This window comes from Chiloscyllium plagiosum, unplaced genomic scaffold (assembly GCF_037043375.1).
Source record: "Chiloscyllium plagiosum isolate Xiang-an unplaced genomic scaffold, Cpla_swu_hap1 HiC_scaffold_28, whole genome shotgun sequence".
In the NCBI taxonomy this organism is placed as follows: domain Eukaryota; kingdom Metazoa; phylum Chordata; class Chondrichthyes; order Orectolobiformes; family Hemiscylliidae; genus Chiloscyllium; species Chiloscyllium plagiosum.
The window spans coordinates 52,258,260-52,283,767 of NW_028270166.1; the positions used below are offsets into that span (position 1 = coordinate 52,258,260).

The window sequence follows — 25,508 nt, forward strand, 5'->3', positions numbered from 1 at the left end:
TTGATGGAGTAAAGGCCAAGTGCAGCTACATTAAACAATCGCAATTGAATTGCTGTTACCATGATATTCATTCAGAGTCATTGAGGGACAGAATGAAAGATGATATGCAGCCATACCAATATACACATATGAGCAACTCTTTACAAAAATACTTTGCTATTTTGTTTATCTGCAGTTTGTCAGGCACAAAGACATCTCAGAGATGGTGCAGAATGTTCTCAAAGTGGAGAAGGACCAGAAGGAGGTGGTTGTACACATTGGAACTAACGACATAGGTAGGGAAAAGGGTGAGATTCTGAAGGGAGAATATCAAAAGTAAGGCAGGAATTTAAAAAGTTGAAACTTTATTGCTGGAACAGCACAGCAGGTCAGGCAGCATCCAGAGAACAGGAGATTCGACGTTTCGGGCACAGGCCCTTCTTCAGGCCCTTCCTGAAGAAGGGCCTGTGCCCGAAACGTCGAATCTCCTGTTCCCTGGATGCTGCCTGACCTGCTGTGCTGTTCCAGCAATAAAGTTTCAACTTTGATCTCCAGCATCTGCAGACCTCACTTTCTCCTCGAGGAATTTAAAAAGGAAATTCTCGAAGATACTAACACCTAGATTACTCCCGGTGCTACAAGCTAGTGAGGGTAGGAATAGGAGGATAGAGCAGATGAATGCATGGCTGAGGAGCTGGTGTATGGGAGATGGGTTCACATTTTTGAATCACTGGAATTTCTTCTGGGGTAGATGTGACCGTACAAGAAAGATGGATTGCACCTGATTTGGAAGGGAGCTAATATACTGGCAGGGAGATTTGCTAGAGCTGTGTGAGGAAAGAGATCAATATGAGACTGGTACAGTTGGGAAAAGAAGTGAATCAAACAGTCAGGGCAGGCAAGGACAAAGCAGAGAACAAGGTAGGACTGATAAATTAAACTGCATTTACTTCAATGCAAGATGCCGAAAAGGGTAGGCAGATGAATTCAGGGCATGGTTAGGAACATAGAACATAGAAGAATACAACGCAGTACAGGCCCTTCGGCCCTCGATGTTGCGCCGATCCAAGCCCACCTAACCTACACTAGCCCACTATCCTCCATATGCCTATCCAATGCCCGCTTAAATGCCCATAATGAGGGAGAGTCCACCACTGCTACTGGCAGGGCATTCCATGAACTCACGACTCGCTGAGTAAAGAACCTACCCCTAACATATGTCCTATACCTACCCCCCCTTAATTTAAAGCTATGCCACCTTGTAATAGCTGACTCCATACGTGGAAAAAGATTCTCACTGTCGACCCTATCTAAACCCCTAATCATCTTGTACACCTCTATCAAGTCACCCCTTAACCTTCTTTTCTCCAATGAAAACAACCCCAAGTGCCTCAGCCTTTCCTCATACGATCTTTCTACCATACCAGGCAACATCCTGGTAAACCTCCTCTGCACCCGTTCCAGTGCCTCCACATCCTTCCTATAGTATGGCGACCAAAACTGCACACAAACTCCAGATGCGGCCGCACCAGAGTCTTATACAACTGCAACATGACCTCAGTACTCCGGAACTCAATTCCACTACCAATAAAAGCCAGTACGCCATATGCCTTCTTCACCGCACTATTTACCTGGGTGGCAACTTTCAAAGATCTGTGTACATGGACACCAAGATCCCTCTTCTCATCCACACTACCAAGTATCCGACCATTAGCCCAGTACCCCATCTTTTTGTTACTCTTACCAAAGTAAATCACCTCACACTTAGCTACATTGAACTCCATTTGCCACCTTTCTGCCCAGTTCTGCAGCTTATCTATATCCCGCTGTAACCTGCCACATCCTTCCTCACTGTCTACAACTCCTCCGACTTTCGTATCATCCGCAAACTTGCTCACCCAACCTTCTAACCCCTCCTCCAAGTCATTTATAAAAATGACAAACAGCAATGGTCCCAAAACAGATCCTTGCGGAACACCGCTAGTGACAGCACTCCAAGATGAACCTTTGCCATCAACTACTACCCTCTGTCTTCTTCCAGCCAGCCAACTCCTAATCCAAACCTCCAACTCACCCTCAATGCCATACCTCCGTATTTTTTGCAGTAGTCTACCATGGGGAACCTTATCAAACGCCTTACTAAAATCCATATACACCACATCTACCGCTTTCCGCTCGTCCACCTCCTTAGTCACCTTCTCAAAGAATTCAATAAGGTTTGTGAGGCACGACCTGCCCTTCACAAAACCATGCTGACTATCTTTGATCACATTATTCCTATCCAGATGTTCATAAATCCTATCCCTTACAATTCTCTCTAAGACTTTGCCCACAACAGAAGTGAGACTCACCGGCCTATAGTTACTAGGGTTATCCCTACTCCCCTTCTTGAACAAGGGAACCACATTTGCTAGCCTCCAATCTTCTGGCACTACTCCTGTAGACAACGAGGACATAAAAATCAAGGCCAATGGCTCTGCAATCTCCTCCCTTGCTTCCCAGAGAATCCTAGGATAAATGCCATCAGGCCAGAGGACTTATCTATTTTCACCCTTTCCAGAATTTACAACACCTCTTCTCTACATACCTCAAAGCCATCCATTCTACTTAATTGGGACTCAGTATTCACATTGACAACAATGTCCTGTTCCTGATTGAATACTGACGAAAAGTATTCATTCAGTGTCTCCCCAATCTCTTCAGCCTCCACACGCAACTTCCCACTACTATCCTTGACTGGACCTATTCCTACCCTAGTCATTCTTTTATTCCTGACATACCTATAGAAAGCCTTAGGGTTTTCCCTAATCCTACCAACTAAGGACCTCTTAGCTCTCTCTTCAGGTCCTTCCTGGCTACCTTATAACTCTCAATCGCCCCAATTGAACCTTCACGCCTCATCTTTACATAGGCCGCCCTCTTCCATTTAACAAGGGATTCCAATTCTGTATTAAACCACGGCTCCCTCACACGACCCTTTCCTCCCTGCCTGACGGGTACATACTTATCAAGGACACTCAATAGTTGCTCCTTGAACAAGCTCCACATATCAATTACGCCCTTGCCTTGAAGCTTACTTTTCCAAGCCACACATCCTAAGTCATGCCTCACCACATCATAATTTCCCTGCCCCCAGCTATAACTCTTGCCCTGTAGTGCACACTTATCCCTCTCCATCACTAGAGTAAAAGTCACCGAATTGTGGTCACTGTCCCCAAAGTGCTCACCTACCTCTAATTCTAACACCTGGCCTGGTTCATTACCCAGAACCAAATCCAGTATGGCCTCACCTCTTGTTGGCCTATCAACATATTGTGTCAGGAAACCCTCCTGCACACATTGGACAAACACTGACCCATCTAACGAACTTGAGCTACAGCTTTCCCAATCAATATCAGGAAAGTTAAAGACCCCCATAACAACCACCCTATTACTTTCACTCTTCTCCTGAATCATCTTCGCAATCCTTTCTTCTACGTTTCTAGGACTATTAGGAGGCCTGTAAAAAACTCCTAACAGGGTGAGCTCACCTTTCCTATTCCTAACCTCAGCCCAAACTACCTCAGATGGCGAGTCTTCATCCATCGTCCTTTCCACAGCTGTAATACTATCTTTGACAAGCAATGCCACACCTCCCCCTCTTTTACCCCCACCTCTGACCCTACTAAAACATTTAAACCCTGGGTCCTGCAACAGCCAATCCTGTCCCTGTTCTACCCATGTCTCCGTAATAGCCACAACATCGAAGTCCCAGGTACCAACCCACGCTGCAAGTTCACCTACCTTATTTAGTATACTTCTTGCATTGAAGTATACACACTTCAAGCCACTTTCCTGTTTACAGGCACCCTCCTTTGAAATTGATGCCATATTCCTAACCTCCCTACACTCCAGGTCCTGCACCCTAAAGCTACAGTCAGGGTTCCCATGCCGCTGGGACTGGGATATCATAGCAATTACGGAAACATGGCTCAGGGATGGACAAGACTGGCAACTTAATACTCCAGGATACAAAATGCTATAGGAAGGACAGAAAAGGAAGCAAGAGAGGAGAGGGAGTGGCATTTTTGATAAGGTTTTGAGAAACACATTTGTGAGGAGATAACAGTTATCTATAAGAATAATAGGGTGATTATGGTAGGTGATTTTAATTTTTCGAACATAGACTGGGACTGCCATAGTGTTACGTTTTAAAATGGAGAGGAATTTGTTCAGTGTGTACGAAAAAACTTTCTGATTAAGTATGTGGATGTACTTAATAGAGAAGGTGCAAAACTTGACCTACTCTTGGGAAATAAGGTAGGGCAGGGGGGGAACACTTTGGGGCCAGCAACCATTAGTTTTAAAATAGTGATGGAAAAGGATAGACCAGATCTAAAAGTTGAAGTTCTAAAATGGAGGAAGGCCAATTTTAATGGTATTAGGCAAGAACTTTAAAAAGCTGTTTGGGAGCAAATGTTCACAGGTAAATGGTCGGCTGGAAAATGGGAAGCCTTCAAAAATGAGATAACGAGAGTCCAGATACCATATATTCCTGTTACGGTGAAAGGAAAGTCTGATAAGTGTCGGGAATGCTGGATGACGAGAGAAATTGAGATATTGGCTTAGAAAAAGAAGGAAGCCTTTGTCAGGTGTAGACAGGAGAAATCAAGTGATCCTTAGAAGAGTATAAAGGCAGCAGGAATATACTTAAGAGGGAAATCAGGAGGTTAAATAGGGTTAAGGATAATCCAAAGGGTTTTTATAAATACATTAAGGACAAAAGGGTAACTTGGAAGAATAGGGCCCCTCAAAGATCAGGAAGGCGGCCTTTGTGTGGAGCAGCAGGAAATGGGGGAAATACCAAATGAGTATTTTGCATCAGTGTTTCCTGTGGAGAAGAACATGGAAGATATAGAATGTGGGGAAATAGATGGGGACCTCTTGAAAAATGTCAATATTACAAAGGGAAGTGATTGAAAAGGGTGTCTTGAAAAGCATAAAAGTGGATTTTACCCTAGGACCTGAGCATGTGTACCTGAGAACTTTGTGGAAAGCTAGGGAAGTGATTGCAGGGCTCCTTGCTGAGATATTTGTATCATCATTAGTCACGGGTGAGGTGCTGGAAGACTGGAGGTTGGCAAACGTGGTGCTACTATTTAAGAAGGGTGATAAGGAAAAGCCAGGGAACTGTTGACCAGTGAGCCTGACCTCAGTGGTGGGCAAGTTGTTGGAGGAAATCCTGAGGGATAGGATTTACATGTATTTGGAAAGGCAAGGACTGATTAGGGATAGTCAGCACGGCTTTGTGTGTGGAAATCATGTCTCAATAACTTGATTGAGTTTTTTGAAGAAGTAACAAAGAGGTTTGATGAAGGCAGACTGGTAAATGTGATCTATATGGACTTCAGTAAGGCGTTCAACAAGGTTCACATGGGAGACTGGTTAGCAAGGTTAGATCTCATGGAATACAGGGAGAACTAGCGATTTGGATACAGAACTGACTTGAAGGTAGAAGACAGAAGGTGGTGGTGGAGGGTTGTTTTTCAGACTGGAGGCCTGTGACCAGTGGAGTGCCACAAGAATCAGTGCTGGGTCCACTACTTTTTGTCATTTATATAAATGATTTGGATGTGAGCATAAGAGATATAGTTCGTAAGTTTGCAGATGACACCAAAATTGGAGATGTCGTGGACAGTGAAGAAGGTTATCTCAGATTACAATAGGCTGAGGAGTGGCAGAAGGAGTTTAATTTAGATAAATATGTGGAGCTACATTTGGGAAAGCAAATCTTAGCAGGACTTAAGCACTTTATGATAAGATTCCAGGGAGTGTCGCTAAACAAAGAGACCTTGGAGTGCAGGTTTATAGTTCCTTGAAAGCAGAGTCGCAGGTAGATAGGATAATGAAGAAGGTGTTTGCTATGCTTTCCTTTATTGGTCAGATCATTGAGTATAGGAGTTGGGAGGTCATGTTGTGGCTGTACAGGATGTTGGCTAGGCCAATTTTGGAATATTGTGTGCAATTCTAGTCTCCTTACTATCAGAAGGCTGTTGTGAAACTTGAAAGGGTTCAGAAAAGATTTACAAGGATGTTGCCAGGGTTGGAGGATTTGAGCTATCGGGCGAGGTTGAATAGATTGGGGCTGTTTCCCTGGAGCATCGGAGGCTGAGGGGTGACCTTGTAGAGGCTTTTAAAATCATGAGGGGCATGGATAGGATAAATAGACAAGGTCTTTGCCCTGGGGTGGGGGAGTCCAGAACTAGAGGGCATAGGTTTAGGGTCAGAGGGGAAAGATATAAAAGGGACATGAGAGGCAACTTTTTCACGCAGAAAGTGGTGTGTGTATGGATTGAGCTACCAGAGGAAGTGGTGGAGGCTGGTACAACTACAGAATTTAAAAGGCATCTGGTATTTGAATGGGAAGGGTTTAGAGGGATATGGCCAAGCACTGGCAAATGGGATTAGATTAGGTTAGGATATCTGGTCATCACGGACTAGTTGGACTGAAGGGTCTGTTTCTGTGCTGTACATTTCTTTGACTTTACCAAAGTTAACTCCAATCATTAATGCACACCAGCATTTTTAACTCTAATTGTCTTTCCCTCCTAGCTCAAACTGATCAATGCATAACTTCAAATCTTCTGGAGCCCAGTTTCAGATCTAACCAGCTTGAAGGATGAAAGCATGCTTTGCTTGGTGGTTTGAATAATCCTGTCTGATAAAAACTTGGGTAATGAGTTGTCCATGTGTTCACCCACACTCTCCCGAAGTAGTTTCAATTGTCTGAGGTGCTCCCAGATGGACTATTTTTCCCATTTGAGCTGGGGCTTATTTTTCTATTTATTTACCTCATCCAAGGCTGTGCAAAAGAGGGAAAGATTGGGCTTTGGGGATAGACGGACTAGTGCTTGGCCATTATGCTCCAGTCATCGTGGCATGTAGTGGAGCTTGATGGACCAACTGGCATTTTCCTGCCTGTTAATATTGTTTGAGTCAGTCGGACTATGGACTATAGCTTGTTTAATTAGCAATGTCCTTCAGAGTGGTCAGAGAATAATAACTGAATGAAGATATTGTGGCAAACTGTCAGTGTTCCTACCTGTGGCTCGAAATACCAATGTAAAGAATGTGTCTTTTTAGTTTTGTGCTTTTAAGAAGGTGCGGATTGAATGCAAAAGACATGTTTGAAACTGGGAGGTTTATAAGGATAGTAGTGTGTTTTGTGAGTCAGGAATTTGACACCTATTGTAAATCCTGTGAGTTCCAACAATGTGCAGGTAAACCGTAGCTAAGGAATTGTTTACAAGTGAAGCCGATTGGTTTGTGGACTAGAGATCATGTATCAGGATCAGAAGTTCTCTGCCTGCTAATAAGCATGTGATTGGTTGTCAAGCAGCTCAACATATCATAATGAACAAGACAGAGAAAAGATAGTTTAGACCAGAAGAAAAACCAACAGGTCTGCAGCAGCCAAAAAGTTAACTCCCTCTCTCTGTTCTCTGCAGTAAGCCACTTTAAACCTGAAGTAAACCAGCCTATCATTCATTCAGCAGGTCTGGAAGTTATGACTTTGAATTGGATCAGTAGGGGACCAATCATAAGTAAAGCAGCCACCCTATGCCTTTTGCAAAATAGTGGAAGCATTTGGAAAAAAAGGAAGATGGAGGAGAAACTTTCAGATCAGCAAAAACCAATCCATCATCTCTGTGAACTAAGAATTATTTTCTTAGTTTATTTCTTTTCCCTATTTTAACTGTCTGTATATATATGGGGGGTTTATAAGAGTTTTAAAACTTTAATTTGTAAAGTTTACTGATTCAGTGTTAACCTGTTACAAGTATCTCATGGAAAATCTAATGACCTGGAATAAACAGTGATTGCCTGTTAATTACAGAAACCAGCTGCATGCTTTCTATCAACCTAAGTCTGAAAACCAGGTAGTTTGGGGATTTCGTGCATTTCTGTAAAGAAAGTTTTGTGATGACTGTAGGAATAGCAGGAATTGATTCCCAGAGCACCAACCCAGTGACACTTCCCACAGTTTCCAATCCCATCTCAGGACATGGAGGTGTGTCACAACATTTCAGTAGTAGACCCGCCAACTTTAAGGGTACTTAAATGGTCATTGGATAAACTTACAGATGAAAATAGAATAGTGAAGGATAGATGGGCTTGAGATTGGTTCCACAGGTCAGTGCAACATTGAGGGTCAAAAGGCCTGTGCTGCGCTGTAATGTTCTATGTTCTGTGACCCGGCAGTTTACTTAAAGAGGAAATACGTACATGTAATGAAAATTAAATAAAACAGCACTTAAGGGATTGTATGGTGAGGAGGTTGCTCTTCTGGGCAGTTTAGAATGGGCAATAAATGCTGGTCTAACCAATGACTCACATTGATTAGAACAACATAAGAACACATGTACTAGGAGCAGGAGTAGGCCATCTGGCCCATTGAGCCTCCTCCACTATTCAATAAGATCATGGCTGATCTTTCCATGGACTCAGCTCCACATACCTGCCCGCTCACCATAACCCTTAATTCCTTTACTGTTCAAAAATGTATCTTTGCCTCAAAAAATATTCGATGAGGAAGACTCAAGTGTTTCATTGGGCACGAATTCCACAGATTCACAACTCTCTGGGTGAGTAAGTTCCTCCTCAACTCAGACCTAAATCCACTCCCTCTTATTTTAAGGCTGTGCCCCATAGTTCTTGTTTCACCCACCAGTGTAAAAAAACCTCTCTGCTTCTATCTTGTCTACTTGTTTCATAATTTTAACTGTTTCTATAAGTTCTCCCCTCATTCTTCTAAATTCCCAATCTACTCAATCTCTCCTCATAAACCAATCCTCTCATCTCTGGAAACAACCTAGTGAACCTCCTCTGCACTCCATCCAGTGCCAGTGCATCTTTTCTCAAGTAAGGACACTAAAACTATACACAGTACTCCACATGTGGCCCCATCAACATCCTATAGCAGCAGCATAACCTCCCTGTTTGTAAACTCCATCCCTCGAGCAATGAAGAACAATATTCCATTTGCCTTCTTAATTACCTACTGCACCTGCAGACAACCTTCTGTCATTCATGCACAAGGACACTTAGGTGTCTCTGCAGAGCAGCAAGCTGCAATTTTTCACCATTTAAATAATAGTCCATTTTGCAGCTATTCCTACCAGAATAGATGACCTCACATTTACCAACATTGTACTCCACCTGCAAGATGCATGCCCAGGCAAATAACCTACCTATACCACTCTGCAGACTTTCAGTGTCCTCAGCACACTCTGCTCTACTGCTCATCTTAGTGTCAACTATGAACTTTGACACAATACAAATACATTCCATGTATGAATCAAAATATAATTGTCCTAATAGATGAAGCAGGGTGTACATTAGCCTTACGTTGTGGGAAGTTGTTTGCCGAGTTTGGGATTACAGTACATCTTTTCATTGGAGAAAAGAAGGTTTAGGGGTGACTTGATAGAGGTGTACAAGATGATTAGGGGTTTAGATAGGGTTGACCATGAGAACCTTTTTCCCCGTATGGAGTCAGCTATTACGAGGGGGCATAGCTTTAAATTAAGGGGGGGTAGGTATAGGACAGATGTTAGGGGTAGATTCTTTACTCAGCGAGTCGTGAGTTCATGGAATGCCCTGCCAATAGCAGTGGTGGACTCTCCCTCTTTATGGGCATTTAAACGGGCATTGGACAGGCATATGGAGGATAGTAGGCTAGTGTAGGTTAGGTGGGCTTGGATCGGCGCAACATCGAGGGCCAAAGGGCCCGTACTGCGCTGTATTTTTCTATGTTCTATGTACATCAATTTGGGATTACAGTAGATGAGTTTGGGGTTGCAGTACACGAGTTTGGGATTACAGTACATCAATTTGGGATTACAATATACGAATTTGGGATTACAGTACACAAGTTTGGGATTACAGTACATGAGTTTAGGATTACAGTACACAAGTTTGGGATTACAGTAGATAAATTTGGGATTACAGTACACAGGTTTGCGATTACAGTAGATGAGTTGGGATTACAGTACATGAGTTTGGGATTACAGTACATGAGTTTGGGATTACAGTTCCTGCGGTGGCAGGGGAAGGTGCCAGGATGGGAGGGTGGGTTGTAGGGGGGCATGGACCCGACCAGGTATAAACCAAATCATCCGCCAACATTTCCGCCACCTCCAAAAAGACCCCACCACCAGGGATATATTTCCCTCCCCACCCCTTTCCGCCTTCTGCAAATACCGTTCCCTTCGTGACTACCTGGTCGGGTCCACGTCCCCCTACAACCACCCTCCCATCCTGGCACCTTCCCCTGCCACTGCAGGAACTGAAAAACCTGTGCCCACGCCTCCTCCCTCACCTCCATCCAAGGCCCTAAAGGAGCCTTCCACATCCATCAGTTTTACCTGCACATCCACCAGTATCATTTATTGTATCCGTTGCTCCCGATGCGGTCTCCTCTACATTGGGGAGACTGGGCGCCTCCTCGCAGAGCGCTTTAGGAAACATCTCCGGGACACCCGCACCAATCAACCACACCGCCCCATGGCCCAACATTTCAACTCCCCCTCCCACTCTGCCGAAGACATGGAGGTCCTGGGCCTCCTTCACTGCCGCTCCCTCACCACCAGACGCCTGGAGGAAGAACGCCTCATCTTCCGCCTTGGAACACTTCAACCCCAGGGCATCAATGTGGACTTCAACAGTTTCCTCATTTCCTGTTCCCCCACCTCACCCTCTAAACTTCCAGCTCAGCACTGTCCCCATGACTTGTCCAGACTTGTCCTACCTGCCTTTTCCACCTATCCACTCCACCCTCTCCTCCCTGACCTATCACCTTCATCCCCTCCCCCACTCACCCATTGTACTCCATGCTACTTTCTCCCCACCCCCACCCTCCTCTAGTTTATCTCTCCACCCTTCAGGCTCTCTGCCTTTATTCCTGATGAAGGGCTTTTGCCCGAAACGTCGATTTCGCTGCTCCTTGGATGTTGCCTGAACTGCTGTGCTCTTCCAGCACCACTGATCCAGAATCGAAGATGAACATTTCCCATCAACCACCCTCCTCTGTCTTCTTTCAGCTAGACAATTTTCAATCCAAACTGCTAAATCACCCTCAATCCCACGCCTCTGTATTTTGTGCAGTAGCCTACCGGGGGAAACCTTATCAAACACCTTACTCAAATCCATATACACAACATCAACGGCTTTACCCTCATCCAGCTGTTTGGTCACCTTCTAAAAGAACTCAATAAGGTTTGTGAAGCATGACCTACCCTGCACAAAACCGTATTGACTATCCCTAATCAATTTATCACCATAAAAGAAACTCTTAACAACAATATCTCTCTTTGTCACCCCATTCTGACTTGCTTGCATTATTTCTGGCTTCCTTACATTAATTCAGACTTCTTTACCAAACAATTTCCTGTGCAGCCCTATTATAAAGATTTTAATTGGTTTGTTCTGGTCTTTTATAAACTGGCATAAGTGGATGACATCGGGTGGAAAATTGATTTTGCCTCTTGCTATGTCTGGTGCTTGAGACTCATTCTGATGCTAACCTCCCCTTTATGCAGTTCCCAATGCTACAATCCTCACAGCTACATACAGCTATTAAGCTCTGATACAGGCACGCATTGTGACATCATTACCGGAAGTCTTCACTTTCTCCTGTAGGAAAAGAGTGTACATTATAAGAAGCGGTGGAGAATGTGGAACAGTATAGCACAGGAACAGGCCCTTCGGCTGACAATTTTGTGCTGAAAACGATGCCAAATTGAACTAATCCCTTTTGCCTGACCTTGGTCCATATCCCACCGTTCTTTGCATAATCATGTGCTTATCTAAAAATCCTTTAAATGGTCCTGCTGTATCTGCCACCACCAGCACCCCTGGCTGCACATTCCAGGTACCTACCATCTTCTGTGTAAAAAAACTTGCCCCTCACACCTCTTTTGAACTTTCCTCCTCTTACCATAAAACATGCCCCCTAGTTTTAGATATTTCAACTCTGGGGAAAATGACTCTGACTGTCAACCCTATCTATGCATCGCTTAATTTTATAGACTTTTATCAAGTGCCCCTCAGCCTATGCATTCCAGATAAAACAATATGAGTTTGTCTAGCCTCTCCTTATAGCTCATACCCTTTAATCCAGGCAGCATCCTGGTAAACCTCTTCTGCAATTTCGCCAAAGCCCCCATACGTTCTTGGAATGTAGTGACCAGAATGGAAAGCAATACTCCAAGTGAGGCCCACACAAAGTTTTATGAAGCTGTAACATGATTTCCTGAGTGTTTTACTCAATGCCCCATACTGGTGGTTGATTGCTGTGCTCACATGTCACAAACTGTTTGTGACCATGATGCTGAACAAGGACCAGCAATAACTGAGAACATAGTATTCAACATCTTTGAGAAGATCCAGGGTGATAGTGCCTTGTGCAACTTCACAAATCCCACTTCACCCACTCTCAGACATGTATGTAACCTTTGCTCTCTCACATACAATGCAATAATTCCTCCCTCACACAATTCCCTTCAGAATTCTTGCTTTAGACAACAAGTGTAGCCCCACCATGAAGACAGTAGCACCATCTCACAATTGAACACTCCCTCTATATTCATCCATGGGTTCTAGGTGTCACTGTCAATGCCAGCATTGATTGCCCATGTCTGACTGTCATTGAGCAGAGTTACTTGATTAGCCTTTTTAGAGCTGGAAATGTGTTGCTGGAAAAGCGCAGCAGGTCAGGCAGCATCCAGGGAACAGGAGAATCGACGTTTCGGGCATAAGCCCTTCTTCAGGAATAAGCCCTTCTTTCGGGCATAAGCCCTTCTTCGTTCCTGAAGAAGGGCTTATGCCCGAAACGTCGATTCTCCTGTTCCCTGGATGCTGCCTGACCTGCTGCGCTTTTCCAGCAACACATTTCCAGCTCTGATCTCCAGCCTCTGCAGACCTCACTTTTTCCTTTTATCCTTTTTAGAGGGAAGGTAAATGCCAACCACATTGGTGTGGGCCTGGAGTCAGCCAGAGCAGGTAAGGATGGCAGTTTCCTTCCCTGAAGGACATTAGTGAAGGTTTTACAACAATCCATGATAGTTTAATGGCCACTATTGTCAATTCTAAATTTATTCCATAGTATAGTCTTGGGTTTTGCCTTATTTGGAATAGTGGCGCAACTATTAATCCACTGTCTAGCAGGTTGAAAATTACTACTGTACGTACATCAGAGGGTAGTTTGAATACTGCTTTAGTTTGTACTGATTCACTGTTCAGGAGGGGGCTGCTCCAAGCTTGGTTTGGGGGGAGAGGGAAATCATATTTCCCCACCTCTGCAGTTGGGTGCTATTGAAAATGATGCAGAAGTGATCTTCAATGAGGCAAAGTACAGGAGAATTTTGATCGGTTTCTATGCAGAGGAGCTTAGAATGTATTGGCAGGCCAGTCAGCCAGTGACAGGACAGCGCATATTCATGAACAGGTTCTCTGTGCTTGCTTCTGTTACTCCCTTACAAATGAAGTCCATTGTTTTGCTAATGTATAGTGGCCAGACCGTCGTGTGTAGTTGTCATGACCACCAGGCTACATCCATCGTGTGATCATTGAACTGGACATTCATACTGTTCATTCAAACTGAGTCAAGTTAAAGCAGACAGGTAGTCAAAAAAATTGATTAAAAAAGGTAAAGATGAGATTAAAAACTATTACTTTCTCTGAGAATTCCATGGGGATTAAGCAATAAGTAAATTAACAAGAAATTGCAGACACCAAATTTTAAAAAAGTATGGTAAAGACAAAAGATTACTGACAAGAAGAAGATCCCAATACAGCTTTGTGGTATACCACAGAGGATCATTACTGAACCTCTTTTCTGAAGCAAAGGAAGTGACACTTGAATTTGGATCTCAAAGCTACAATGACTTCTGTAGTTGGATAGAGTGGTTTTCTCGTATAGCAGGTTACTCATAGCAGCAGACTTTGCGAGGGAGAACAAGTTGCTTGCTCTTCGTTACATATATGGATTTGAAACTTTCTGCTTGATGATCCTCCAACAGATCAGTATTCTATTTGTGAATGCATCTATCTATTTGCCAACCCTCAACCAAAACTTTTCCTTGAGGGTGGAACTTACAACCGTCTTCTCAGAGTTCTCCACACTGATTGAGATTGAAATCATTAAACACACAGGAGTGGGAATTCCTGGCTGTGAAATATATCTAAGTTTGTGCGACATTTGGTGTGCCTTATGTTTGAGAGCTGTGAGTAGCATAGCATTAACTGTAGCGCCCCATGGACAAAGTAGTTGAGTTATTGTCAACAAACACTTACTATCTGATTACATTGTGAGCTTTCCTCCCATATATAAAATCATGAAGGGCGTGGATAGGATAAATAGACAAAGTGTTTTCCCTGGTGTGGGGGAGTCCAGAACTAGAGGACATAGGTTTAAAGTGAGAGGGGAAAAATATAAAAGAGACCTAAGGGGCAACGTTTTCACACAGAGGGTGGTGCATGTATGGAATGAGCTGCCAGATGAAGTGGTGGAGGCCAATATAATTACAACATTTAAAAGGCTTTTGGATGGGTATATGAATAGGAAGAGTTTAGTGGGATATGGATCAAGTGCTGGCAAATGAGACTAGATTAGTGTAGGATATCTGGTCAGCATGGACGAGTTGGACTGAAGTGTCTGTTTCCGTGCTGTACATCTTTATGACTTTATGACTCTATGTAACTTGAAACTCATGAAATGACCCTTGTCATAAATATCAACTTGCCAAGGTATTTGATTTGATTAATTTGATTTGATTTGATTTCCTCATTGTCACATATATTTTGTTACAAAATATAGTTAATAGTATTGTATAGCATCACCGCTGTCTGGCACCATCTTAAAATACAGAAATATAAATCAAAACACAGAGGCAGAAAACCTTATACAGACAAAAAAAATATAGAGAAAAAATATTCAACTTTACAGTCCTCCTTGTTCAGTGCTGGCCATGGGGCTGGAGACCAAGCACTAGCCCCCTATACAGTGTCACCATTACTGGAATGAAAGATCCTACTCTCTTGCAACATCTCATCTCCACCGATGCCCTCGCCATTATGAGTCCTCACTTGATGTCGCCAATGCAGATGCCACCAATGCCACCAGAACTTTTTTTTTGTGTTTTACTCGTAACCTTTCTACCTTATTTATCTGTTTGTATGGGTAGGTATTTAGACTTTTGCTTTCAATGATTACAACCAGCTCCAGCACATTTTCTGAAAGTGAGGTATTGTCTTACAATAAGATCAATTTTAATAAAGGGACACTGTTCATGCCGTTGAGGGTTTATTACTTTGCATCTTTGGCAGGGATCTTTACTGTTTTGTACCTGTCCTACATGATGCATTAGCTTATCAAATGTTAAATCTGTGGATATGTATCTTAAAAATTTAATGTTTTCAGCAGATCATAGAATCCATACAGTGTGGAAGCTGGCCATTTCCCTGGTTAGAGGGGAAACAATAAAAGGGAACCTTTCTCAACTTTCTTACACAGGGGGTGATATGCATAGGGAATGAGCTGCCAGCGGAAGTGGTTGAGGTGGATCCATTAACAACATTTAAAAGGCTCTTGGACAAATACATGGATAGGATTTGGGTCAAATGCAGGGAAGTGGGGTTAGCATAGGTGGATGCTTTGGGCAGCATGAACCAGTTTGGACCGAAGGGCCTGGCTCTCTGTGTGGGACTGTATTTGGACCATCGAGTTTGCACTGACCCTCTGAAGAGCATCCCACCCAGACCTACCCCCATCGATGTAACCCTGCATATCTCATGGCTAACTCACCTAGCCTGCACATCCTTGGACACAATGGGCAACTTAGCATGGCCAATTCACCATAACTTGCACATCTTTGGACTGTGGGAAGAAACCAGAACACCCAGAGAAAGCCAATGCAGACACAGAGAGAATATGCAATATTCTCACAGACCGGTTGGGGTGGCACAGTGACTCAGTGGTTCGCACTGCTGCCTCTCAGCGAATGTCTGTGTAGAGTTTGCATATTCTCCCCGTGCCTGCGTGGGTTTCCTCCAGGTGCTCCAGTTTCCTCCCACACTCCAAAGACGTGCAGGTCAGGTGAATTGGCCATGCTAAATTGCCCATTGTGTTAGGTGCATTAGTCAAAGGGAAGTGGGTCTAGGTGGGTTACTCTTCAGAGGGTCGGTGTGGACTGGTTTGGCCGAAGGGCCTGTTTCCACGCTGTAGGCAATCTAATCTAATTCTAGACAGTCACCTGAGAGTGGAATCTATCCCGATCTCTGGCACTGTGAGGCAGCAGTGTTAATCACTGAGCCACCGTGCCACCCCAAGTCTCCGTGCTGGCTAGTATAGTAATTCTCCAGTGCCAAGTTGGTTTTTCTTAGTATTGATCTGTGTTCCTTCTGGACCTTTGTTTTCTTCACATTCTGAATGGCTTTCTCAAAAGTCAGTCTTTTTCAGACTGTAATGAATCTGACAAAGACTCATCAGTAATGGCCAAAAGGATTCAGTCTTTTATGAATCCTGACTGCAGTTCATAATGGTCAGATCTCTCTACTAGTACATTGAGATCATTAATGAATTATCTATTTCCCTGAATTCTATGCTCTTCTGTTAAATCTTTTTCTCTTTCAAGAATTATTTTACTTCTGAGGTTGTCAAGGCTTTGTCTCTCTTTGAGTGTATCTGCTTCTTCTTTTACTTCTTGGTGAGAAATAACATAATCTGTTATGTTCACAATTATGTCCTGAACTGCATTTACTTGTTCAGCTTTTGACTTAGTATCTAGTTTGGAATATTTTCTATACATCAGAAAATATTTTCTCCAAGATGTACAATTTATGTTCTATTTGGTTCTATGAAATACAATTCCTAGAATGCTATTCCTATGCAATGGCAGTGATTAGGTATTTTTCTTCAATGATGATTTTCATTTTGTGACTATAGTAATTCTCCTGGACATTGCTGGAGGATTTTTTCCCACTTTTCGTGCCAAAATGTAAGATTTTCCACAGTTCAAATACATGATGGAGGAGACACTATCTTTTATGGTTTAAATGGAGACTTTCAAACATAAATCTGTGTCAGACCAAAATCACTCAATTCTCGGCATTCTCTGGTACCTATTAGCTTTAATTGATCGAATTCTCTGGTTCAATTCATGTCAATTTCTCTCTTTGTTCTGGAAATTCCAATTGGTTTCCAGCTGTGTCTCATGGTATCTCTGCACTAAACTAGTGATGTTTCCCGTGAGATACAAATTATTTTTAAATGCTCACTCTATCAGCCTGAACTACTGCACCACTTAAACTGTCCCCTTTGTACCAGGGACTGTCCTTATGTGTGTTTACTTGCTGCCTGAACTTGGACTCAGGACCTCTATCAGATACCATCATCCCATGGTAAGGCTCTGCCTTGGGTCTGTAGATTTCTTCTGTTTCAGTACAATTTCTGTCAGGTCTCATATGCTTTCTGTCACTCTGAAGTATTAATTCATTTTGAACATTGTCACAAGATTCCTTTGGGGTTTGCTTTCTTTAGTAATCAGCAGTGTGTGTTTTCCTTGAGGTTGAGATTCCCAGTATTTTGGCCTTAATAGAACTAGTGCTGCTAAATTCAATCTTCAGATCCTGCACTGATCATCATGATGTAAGTGCTGCCATCCATAAGTGTGTATCTTTTTTGAGGAGATTGTGTGATATCTGCAAAGGTAGCCATCCTCTAGTCAATGAAGACGAGTTTGATTGAGTAAACAGCAGGTAATTTATTGCATTTCTGCAACTATTTACAGATTACATTACAAGAACAGTTGTTGGGAGGACCCAGATTTAGATGTGTCTCCCATATGATGTTACTCTCTGATCAAGTCATTATAGCATCATTACAATGTGTGTTGCTCTTTACACTCAATTGAGTATTAACACCTCCTGTTTCTTTCAGACTCATATATAACTATACTGAATGCACGATAGTCACATGCACCAACATGGACATCTTTTAATGGCAGAACCATTAGGTATATCTACAGTGTGCTCACTGAACTATGAATTAATACAGCTCACTTACTTGCTTTGGTAGTTTGTTTGAGGTTTGCAATTTGAGAAAACACGTAACAAAGCTTTACTTTTGAAGAAATGTGTGTTTGCCATTACTATATTACTTAAAGTTACAAAGTAAAAAATGTGCTTAAGTTATTAGATATTGTACACATGCGGTGATGAGAAGTGGGTAAGGATATAAGATGGTTATAAAGATAAATCAGTCCATTACTGTTGCAGGTCTTATTGAAGAATTTCTATTTCAAACGGAAGAACTTGTAAATTTATTGTAGCTGTGATGGATTCTTTAACTGAATAGTTGGAGGTTTCTTCCACAGTTAGATCAAGCAGGACAGCAGAGTTTGGCTGAAAGAGAAGATTCTGCCTTCTAGTTTGCAGTCTTGACATTTTTAGTTGCCCAGTTATGCTACGGCAGACAATGAGCAGCTTTGAGATCTCTCTTTTTTGTTCTGGAGATGGTTTTTTTTCCAGATGGTTCAGTTTGGCATCTCTCCTTGTCTAGGCAACCTGCTTGCCTTTTTGTAAATTTCGGAGTTGGTAGGCTAAGATGGCGACTATTATAACATGACCTATGCATAAAGCTAAGTCGTTCCTTTAAGGCTTTGGCATTTTAAAAACAGCCTTTCTCCCACATGTGTTTTGTCACTTTTGTTCTGATCAATGCTTGGTTATATTCTTCGAATGAGTCATCATGGAGACATTGTTATCTCCTTGATAAAATCACAATGAAATATAATTATGTTGAGCATTGTCTATTGTCCTCTCTGAATTGCAGCCCCAGTCTGCAGTTCACGATTCTGACTGAACCATCTCAAAACAGACTTTTCCAAGGAAATTCCATTGCAAAAATAACAGCAGCCTTTAAAACTGTTCTCTGGAAAATGATTGGATCACAATGACACAATTGTGACACTTAGCAAAGGAAGCTGGCAGGAAATCAGAAAGTCCATCCTTCTCTGCAACTAGTTATCACAGGCTAAAAGTGGTTCTTCGAACATAGTTTCTCTTTAATAATAGACAAATAATCTTTCTGTTTCGAAAAGATAACAGTACAATCAAAAGCATTCATATATAATTGGTTAACCAACACACATTTCTACTACATCAGTCACTATTGATGGGAAAATGTCTCAAGTACAAACTATGTTGAGGAGATGAATAAAATATTAAAGATTGGAGCCCAATAAAGTGTCACAGTTTGTAAAGATGTAATCAATCAGTGACTGTAAACAGAGCTATCAGGAACTAATTCCCCAGAGTTGGGGTGAAAGGTGACTGGAATGAGAACAACATTGTGGTCTTATCAATATATTACCCACGACTAAGATACAGCTTTTCTATTTCGCTAAATGAGCAGTCATTTTATGAAGGAACGTGATTAGGTTTTGCTGCATCATTAGGTCAGGCAGACACATTATCGTCAAGTGGGTGGCAGTTTGCATGAATTAGCTCCCAGCCTAACAGGTAGCACACATTCTCCAAAAAGGCAAAGTGCCCAGGAATCGACTGTGTTAGTGCCATCAGAAACCTTCTCCTCTCAAACAAATGATGCAAGGTGAGGGCTGTCCTGATGACTCTTTGCAATGGCGGATCCCTTGAGGCCAATGCACTTGTCATCCTCAGTAAAGCAGGAGATTACCTCCCTATCCAACTTGAGGGAAAATAATCCCGTTCATTTGATTAGAACCAGACAGTTAAATGCAAAGTGCTTCAGTCTCCTGAACTTACAACTGGGCTTATGAGATGCATCCAACATTCTCATAGTTTATCAAATTTTAATAATTGCAGCAAAGTAAATACAATGTGCAACTCAACAACAAGCTGTATTGGACTTTGCTGAATTTTCCTGGTTGAGGATTTGCCTCCCCATTAACTACCTCACCCTCCGAGCAGAACCTTCTATTGATTTCTCCCTCATGTGTTTAACGATGTTCACGCAACAACATCAGGACGATTTACCTACATGTACTTGGTGACATTGATTTTCACATTTTCATCACTCCTAAAGAAGTTTCTCTTACATTCTTGAGTGCAATCAGTTCAGGCCAGGCATTGCATGTTAAATATGCAGTTGGCTAATACTGAGTTCTATTGTTGCTATGATCCCAGTTCATGGTAACATTGGCATTGTGAGACCTGGCTTGAAAGACCATAAGGTTTACTTCTTGCTTTTGTTTACCATAATGTTCAGTCACTGAACAAGTTCACACAAGACTCACAATTCATTTTTAACAAAATAACAAAATAAAACTGTTTTACGCACCAGGGAAAAACTACAAACTATATCTCACCATAGAAGAAGTATGGAATGAACTCAATATAGAGATAAGAACAAATGATTCAACCTATTTATCTCAATAATAACCTTACAGACTCTCAAACCTCAGTGAAGGATCGCTCCTATCTCTAGGGTAAGGTTCAGTGTTCAGCAGGCATTGTTGTAATCAGTAATTGCTAGCGAAACACATCCGGTCTGGCAGCATTAGTGGAGAGAAAACAGAGTTAATATTTAAGTTTCTGCAACTTTTCTTTACTGGACTTGAAATGTTAACTCTGTTTTCTCTCACAGATGCTGTCAGACTTGCTGAGCTTTTTCAGCAATTCCTGTTTTTCTTTCAAATTTCCAGCACCAGCAGTCCTTCCTAATATTCTGTAATCAGTTTGTTTTCAGCATATTTCTGCATTCACTTGATGCTATTTTCTTTAGTTAATGTCTGCTTCCAAGATCTTTAATCAAGCTGCTGACTCAGCTCACTTGCAACTTAACATGGATCCCTCATCATCATTTCTCCAACATCTTTATCAGATATTTCTCTCTATAACACGTTCACCACCTTTTCTTTCTGTCTTTCTCCGAAGCAACTCAGGACTTTTCCTAGCCCTGATTATTTTTGGAAACCGCTAAACTAATAGCAGCTTTTCTGTTGTAAATCTTTTCTCTGAATGAACCTGTGCCTCAGCCTCCACTCTCTCGCTCTCTCTCTGGGTTGTGAAACTCGAGTCAGCAAACACAATAAAACTTACCCCCCAACGGGGCCCTGCTAATTATTCAGCCAAAGGTACACGAGTTCTTGGAAATGCTCATTGTGCAAAAATGAATTTTTATTGAAAAGACAGATCAGATCTTCATAAACCAATTATAGGCAGGATATTATTAAGCTGGAGGGGGTTCAGAAGAGATTTACCAGGATGTTGCCAGGTATGGAAGGCTTGAGTTATAAGGAGAAGCTGGATAAACTAAGACTTTTTTTTCACTGGAATGTAGGAGGTTGAGAGATGATCTCATAGAAGTTTATAAAATCAAATGGGGCATAGATAGGTTTTAGGAGAAAGTGAGGACTGCAGATGCTGGAGACCAGAGTTGAAAAATGTGGAAAAACACAGCCGGCCAGGCCAGGAAGGGCTTATGCCCGAAATGTTGATTCTCCTGCTCCATAGATAGTTTTTTCTATTGGATGGGGGATTTCGAATCTAAGGGGGCACACTTCTAAGGTGCGAGGACAGAGATTTAAAAAAAAGACATGGGGGTAAATTTTTTACACAGAAGGTGATTCACCTATGGAATGAACTTCCTGAGGAAGTGGTGGGTCTGGGGACAATGTTTAATGGGCATCTCAATAAATACATAGGAAAGGTTTGGAGGGATATGGGCCAGGACCAGACTAGTCAGTTTGGTTTTGGATTTTGGACAGCATGGTCTGGTTGGACCAAAGTGTCTGTTTCCATGTTATATGACCCTATGATTCTTTAACTCAAAGCTAAAATCCATTTTTCCTCTACCTTCGAATCTATGTTTACAGATAATAATCATGAGTCTTCAACATACAACTCCTTACTTTAATTTGCTGCACTAATGTCAGTTCATTTTAACATTAGTTTTTTGGGGGGCCTCATTTTTCGGTTTCCCATTGCTATTTACCGTCAATTATCAGTATTGTTGGAATCCAGATTGTATGTAAACATCACAGATCAGTCTCCAATTCTGCTTACGTCCAGGACACCCTCTCCCTTTTTTTCTGGCATTGGTCAAGGGATCTTGTTTCCTAACTTTGTTGCTCCCCGGCCTCATCTCCCACTTAGTTTTGTTTCCACCTACTCAGTTTCATTTCCATCTCGTTTTATTTTTGTCCCAGATTGTCTGTCTATCAGCCTCATCTTCCTCCTTGGCCTGAATCTTAGCCTGTCTCCTCCTTGGCGTGCAATCCCCCGGTCTTGCTTCTGTGCTTTTTTGTTCTGGCCTTGTGTCCTTGTGTTTCTTTATCTAGATCATGCCTTCAGTTTAGGCTCCAGATCTGGCCTCCTCATTGCTACTGATTTTAGACTGCGTGTCCAGCTGCACTTCTGCCACAAGAGGGAGCTTCGTCAGCCTGACAGTAAAAATAGGTTGAAAGTTGGATTTATTTTGTCGGTAGTGACGCATTTTATTTTGCAAGTTATTTCAATAATAAATGCAGTTTCATACATGCACACAATACCATTTTGAAAAATGCCCAAAAGATCCTAATTCAGGCTTGGATTTTTCTGATGGTTGGATAAACCATTTTCTAGTGTAGATGGCATACCGATGTTGCAGGTTGTGAGGGAATTCCCTGGGAAATTGAATATTCCACTTGGTAATTCCCTCAAGTATGGAACCCTCTGGAAGTATCCATTTAAAATTGGAAAATTTAGAGGTTCCACTGAATTAAAGAAAACAGTTACTTGGGAAAAATTAGACAATTAAAAGTGCAGTCTAACTCCTGAGTAACTAACAAAGTGAGCCCCCAACTACACGTCCTTCAGACTTCCTACACCCTAAGCCCTAACTCGATATTCCCCCCCCCCCCCCCCCCCCCCCCTCCACACCTGCCTGGGACCCTACACACACCCTTTATTCTGGAGGGTGTATCATTCAACACTGTCCAGGCTCCTGGAAAACCCAATATCTCTCACTCAGTTATCTCTCACTACTCTAAAGACTCCATCACTTACCTGGCTCTCTTGTACCCTAGCATCATCCTTATTTGAAACTCCAACTAGCTGACATCCAATCTTCTAACCACTGAGCACCCTGCCCACTTGGTGCACTACCCCGATTCACCAGGCACCCTACTTACCTGACACTCAATCAACTTATCCCCCAATTACCTAGCATCTGATTCATGTGACATCCAACTCACCTTAGCAACCTGCTATCCTAACCGTCTGTCATCCTAACTTCATACTTGTTGTATATACTTTGCCCTTCACAGGAACCATCAAAGTGGCTGCCTTTAGTGAACAAATCATAACAGACTGTTGTGAAAACCCTCCCGTGGCTATCTTACAGGCCAGGGGGGAATCCATCAAATTTAACATATTAAATTGTTTTTAATACTGTTTTTCTAAAAGAGCCTTGATCAGAATCTCTCGTCAGAAATGCAGAGCTCTTAATGGAAAAAAAAGAAAGAGTGAATTGGTAATCTGAGTATGATTGCCACTGTTTGGAAAACTCCAGTTATTCACTCCTGTGTGAAAGTACTTTGCCCTTAACACCATCTCACTTAAACTTGCGACTTAAGTGAAAAATTCCAGGATTACAGAGTCAGCTATTCTAAATGATGGACACTACTGCGCGGCGCTGAGGGAGTGCTACACAGTCGGATGTGCCCCTTATCAATGCTTCAATAAACCCAGGCTGTCTAACATCTGCCCTCTTGGGTTAATGTAAATGATCTGATGGCATTTTCCAGGAAAGAGCAGGGAAGTTCTTCCCAGTGTCCAGCCAAGATTTATTCACCTCATGAGTGGGGTGGCATGGTGGCTTAGTGGTTAGCACTGCTGCCTCACAGTGCTAGGGACCCCGGTTCAATTCAAGCCCTGGGCAACTGTCTATGTGGAGTTTGTACGTTCTCCCTGTGTCTGCGTGGGTGTGCTCTGGTATCCTCCCATGGTCCAAAGATCTGCAGGTTAGGTGAATTGGCCATGCTAAATTGCCCGTAGTGTTCAGGGATGCATTAGTCAGGGGAAATGTAGGGTCTGGGTGTGGGATACTCTTTGGAGGCGCAGTGTGGACTTTTTGGGCTGATGGGCCTGTTTCCACACTCTCAGAATTCCAATTCTAAAACAGGCTATCTGATCATTGTTAGTGCTAAAATCTGCGGGCGGGGGGGGGGGGGGGGGGGGGGAATGTTGTTCTAGATCACCAGGTTGCCAGGTTTTTTTTAACCTCATCAACTGATCTACACAACTATTTTAACCAAAGTACATTAAAACAGTTTTAAACATCCTGGGGGTCTAAAAAAATGTTCTTTCTATCAAAAGATTCTTTATTGATAACTCCTCTGATGGAGTCAGCTCTCCATGGATTTTACTCAGCTCATTGTTGTGTTGAGAGAAATGTTCCCGACGTGCTTTTGGATAAAGACCAACACAAATAACTGGAATTTTTAATATGCTATGAAAAATAAATTGCTTTGAGCAACATCACTGAAAAGACACAGGAAGAATTAAAATTTTATATAGGCACAGAAATAAATGACTGCCCTTTGGAGTCCTCCATCTTTTGAAGACTTTACAGGAGCTGGTGGAGGAGTGGGAATGTCACTAGATCACCAATTGTCACGTTTAGGCTAATTCTCTGAGGAGAAAGGTTCAAATCTCATCACAACAACTGATGGAGTTTAAATGGGTAAATTGAAGTAATTAATAGGTCTGAAATTGGTCTCAGTATTTAACTATCTTTGGTTGTCATTAAAACTGCATCTGAAGACCCTCCTGTGCACAGTTGTAATGCCCTTACCCCTAGACTAGGAGGCCTGACTTCAAATGTGTGCTCCAAATGTGTGTAATCACATCTCTGAACATGTCGATTAGATAAATAAGTTAAATAAATAAAAATAATCCATCCTTTTGTGGCACAGTGGCAGTGTCTCTGGATTGGGAGGCCTGGATTCCGTCTCACCTGCTCCATTTCCAAATAGGTTGATTAGTAAAACAGGTTCGGTTAAAAAAATGTCCCTCTTCCATCCCTTTCCCTTCACCTTTCTTGGCCTGCATTGCCATTAATGGGTCTTGTATGTAAATTGATCCATTGGAATACATTGGCAATTTACTGGTGATGGTCAATAGGTTAAAAAACAAGACCACAGGTATTACAAATAAAAAGCACTCAGTTGTATAAAAGAAAAAAGAAACTGTTCCACCACTGTTGTTCAGAGTAGAAAATCTGACGTCTATTCCTGATTTTGGCCTACAAATGACTCCAGATCCATAGTAATATAGTTAACCCTTAATTACCATTGTTCAAGGGCAAGTGGAGATGAGCATCAAATGCTCAGTGACGTTTACATACATTGAATAACAAACATCTTCGTTATTTATTCACTCAGGATCTAGCATAGTGTAATCCTATAGTTAATAGGGTTGGTGGACTCCCCATGTTGACCTCAAGCATGCATTCCTGCAAGCAGGGA

The 25,508-nt window shown here is 42.3% G+C and overlaps 1 protein-coding gene across 1 annotated transcript in view; it reads right to left on the minus strand.

Moving 5' to 3' along the window:
- The window catches only part of plppr3a (phospholipid phosphatase related 3a), a 286,508-nt gene that overhangs the window by 209,730 nt on the left and 51,270 nt on the right, over nucleotides 1-25,508 (minus strand). The gene's annotated exons all lie outside the window — the stretch shown is intronic.